Genomic DNA, 4,351 nt, shown 5'->3' on the forward strand with positions numbered 1-4,351 from the left:
ATAAATACCTATATCCCACAGTAAAGCCTCTTTTAAAAGGAAAATCAAGGCCCTTACTTGAGCTCTACTACCAAAACCCAAAATATTCTTTAAAGTAGCTAAACTCCTGTATCCCTTGTTCCTTCAACCTTTCCCTAAAAATCTCCCGATGTTCACTATACCTAAACATTAAAATCACATGCTCAATTGTCTCCTGTTCCTGGCAACCATCACACTTCCCTGTCTCATGCTTCCCTATCATATTTAATGTGTTATTAAGTGTGCAATGTCCTAACCTGATTCTTGTTATAACAACTTCTTCTCTCTTATACTCTCCCTGTATTCTGGATTCACTTACTTTATTATGAATTTTATAAAAATGCCTCCCATTTTTTCCAGTATCCCACTCTCTTTGCCACTCCTGGTTTATTTGTCTCCATACCAAACTCCTCATATTTACTTAGTTTAACTCTCATTTCCACATTTCTTTTCTTTAGAGCCTCTTTTGCCAATCTATCCACTTTCTCATTTCCATTGATCCCCTCATGTGCTGGCACCCACAGAAACTGAACTTAACTGAACTGAAGAAGCGTTTGATGCTGCAGACGTGCTTTTCCGTGATTTTAAAAATAAAAGTGAGATTATGGCTGCTATAAAGACGTGCAGTTGTCCACCAGGATTGATCCTTTTTGTTCGAGCATACGTTTCTGTTTCTCTGTCAGGAGTTAAGTAAGGATTTTGTCTTTTCTTTTTTTKGTAGGTAAATATATGTTTAAGTAGATAGTTTTGTTTGACAATACTTTAAATTAAATAAAACTAACAACATACTACGTTCTGTTTTATTTACTTTAAAGAAGTGAGGAGTAGGGAGACGAAAAATTATGTTTTTTGATACTGAGACTGGACGAGTAGAGCTCGGCAAACTGCCGACTTCAAAAGTAGCTCTTGGTTCAAAAAAGGTTGGGCACCCCTGCTGTAGGTGGATGAAACTGTAGGTGGATGAAACTGTAGGTGGATGAAACTGTAGGTGGATGAAACTGTAGGTAGATGATACTGTAGGTAGATGATACTGTAGGTAGATGAAACTGTAGGTAGATGAAACTGTAGGTGGATGAAACTCTAGGTAGATGCATTAGTATCAGTATCATTGGTTCCAGCATTATTATCAGCATCATTATTTCCAGCATTAGTACCAGTATCATTATATCATTAGTTTCAGCATTAGTATCCGTATCATTAGGTCCAGCACTAGTATCAGTATCATCATCGTCATTAGTTCCAGCTCTAGTATCAGTATCATCATCATCATCATAATTTCCAGAATTAGTATCAGTATCAACATCAACATTAGTTTCTGCATTAGTATCAGTATCTGTTGTTCCAGCACTAGTATTAGTATCATCATTATCATTAGTTCCAGCACTAGTATCAGTATCGTGATTATCATTAGTTCCAGCACTAGTATCAGTGTCATCATTATCACTAGTTCCAGCATTAGTATCAGTATCATTAGTTCCAAACTTAGTATCAGTATCATCATCATCATCAGTTCCAGCATTAGTATCTGTTTCAATATCATCATTAGGTCCAGCACTAGTATCAGTATCATCATCATCATCATCATTAGTTCCAGCACTAGTATCAGTACCATCATCATCATCATCATTAGTTCCAGCACTAGTATCAGTATCATCATAGGTAGATGATGCTGTAGGTGGATGAAACTGTAGGTAGACGCATTAGTATCAGTATCATTAGTTCCAGAATTAGTATCAGTATCATTAGTTCCAGCACTATCAGTATCAACATCAACATTAGTTTCAGCATTAGTACTAGAGTTGAGTATAGTCCACCACTGGAATTAGGCTTACTCCCGTATAATGGTGAGCATGTGAATTTAACATGTAAACATTTAAATGTACCATGCAGTAAAACAAACAGGTTGTCCTATTCATTTGTTCCTTCTCCAGTTAGGCTGTTTAATCGAACGGCTGTACACAACCCTTATTTTTGCGACTTCACCACGGAGTGGTAAAATTTGTATGTGTAGCTTTTTGATTTGTTTGTTGAACAATGTAATATAATTAATGTTTTCTCCCACCTCTTCCTTTCTTCTGTATAAGTATTTGTGTGCAAGTAGGAATACGTGTGAACCTGGAAACTGCTGAAATGAATTGCCCTTGAGGATTAATAAAGTTGTCTAAATCTGAATCTGAACATATTCTTCCAGATCTGGCCACTAGGCAAGGGAAAGACATTGCACCCATTGGAAGTATCATCCTACAACATGACAAGATCCTTAAAAAGATTTAGTTGTAATGGGAAAACAGTTAAATGTTGAACTGTTATATAGTGATTAGGTGTGTGTTAACTAATCATATTGATTAAAGTACATTCTGTTTAAGCTCACTGTGAAATAATCCACTCAAAGCAGATCGCACATCAATTGAATCACAGTTTAATCATACAATAGATAAGTATGCTATTATTATTCATTATTCGCAATTCATTATTCTGTGTGGATAAAGTTGTTTTCCTTGATTTTTTCCATTATTGCTAGTAACTACCAATTTACCAACAATCCACGCATCAGTTTATAACTAAATAAATAGTATTATTGAGTCAAACATGTTCCAGATGTTCAGTTTCTACCTGTGTGGCCACAAAACGGTGCTGTTGCTCCAAATATGTTTGCGATTTAGACAGATTAGATGAATAATTTAAGTGATAATAGTTTTCAGGAAGTGTAAGATTTAATATTTCAAAAAAATCTTCCCCAATTTAAAAAAAAGTATCACTTTTTGATGAGAATGATTAAAAACGTAGCTAAATTATAAATAAAGAAAATCTCAGGTTCTGGGTCTGATCTGAGAAAAAACAACTACAAAGTAAAATAAAAACCAATACAATAATAGCGACGCATTAACAAGTTTTATTGATTTGAGTGAAAGTGAGCTCATGGATTGTTGTTTTGCTGTGTATTTTTTTGTCAAACTGTTACAGCAACGAATACAACAAATTGCTTAAAGCAATCTTGCACTGTATGTTTTCTGTAATTACATCTCCTGCCCTTACAACAAGATAATTATGACATCTGCCTCAACTCTCTGTTCGACACTGACCCCAGTAGTTCTTTTGTTGCAAACACACAGAAATCAGGCTCAGAATAATTAGATCCCCGCTGCTTTACACAGTCATGTCAAACTTGTCAGCAATACATGTTTCCTGTAAAATAACTTCTGTTCTTCTCTATTCTGCTGTTTAAACCCCACAAAGGCCTGTTTTGTTTATTTGAAACAGTTTCACTTACCTGATCGTTTGTTCCATTTATTTAAAGCCTTATTCTTACAACTCCAGGTGCACTGGCGTCAGAACACAAGTCCAAAATAGAACACCACAAAATATTTAATCAATGCTCAAAAGTAAAACTCACTACAACTCATTAAATCTTGGAGTCAAATCAACAGAAGATGGTTGTCAAAGCTTGTTGACTTCACAAAGCAAAAAAAATGGGTTTAAATCAGTCAGTTTTGCAAATGATCACAAGTGTTTTGTTTAAAACGTTATGTAAGGCAGTGAGTGACATGGAAGCAAATAAAATGAAAATGCAAGTTTACATAAGCCATAGTTATTGTAAAAATGCAGAAGAAATATTAAAATGTCAGTTTGTAGGGACTGGATCTATGAATGCAGACAAACACATACAGCTAAAAAAAAACATACGGAAACATAAGAAAACAAATATGGCTGTCAGGACAGAAACAACGTGAGACCTGGAGGACAACTTTACAAGGAGACATTAAAGGAGATATGAAGGAGACAAGAAGGAGGCGTAAAATGAGGATGCATCCTGACGTGCTGCTCTATGTTCCTCCTGTATGTTTTATGAAATGATAAAAGTGAATTCTCCTGTAAAACAGCTTGTGTCAGTCTGTTAAACAGCCCATAATGGGGCCTATGTGCTTGGCCTGCACACTGATAAGTCAGAAATCAGAGGAGCAAAGTTATGCTTTGCTTAAAAAAAAAAAAACAAGAAATTGCAGACACCATATGATATAGCTGAACACTAATGACGCTTGGCCTAAAAGGTCAGTTAAGAAACAATCATGAACCCTGACAAGGTCACAGACTCATTGATTATTAATTGTTTCCTTTGTTTTCCTTCTTTTCTCCTTTAACACCTTGTCATTTTAAAATCCAAGCAAATTAAAAGATTTTCCTGAAGAATTCCTACTTAACAAACAACAAATGTAACATCATATCACTTGAATATTTTAATGTACTTTGTCTTAAACTTTACAGACTATTTACATCTTTAAATCATGTTAAAATAATGGGAACAAAGACAAACAAACAAAAACGGTACACGTTC

The sequence above is a fragment of the Austrofundulus limnaeus genome, unplaced genomic scaffold, assembly GCF_001266775.1.
Source record: "Austrofundulus limnaeus strain Quisiro unplaced genomic scaffold, Austrofundulus_limnaeus-1.0 Scaffold48, whole genome shotgun sequence".
NCBI lineage: Eukaryota > Metazoa > Chordata > Actinopteri > Cyprinodontiformes > Rivulidae > Austrofundulus > Austrofundulus limnaeus.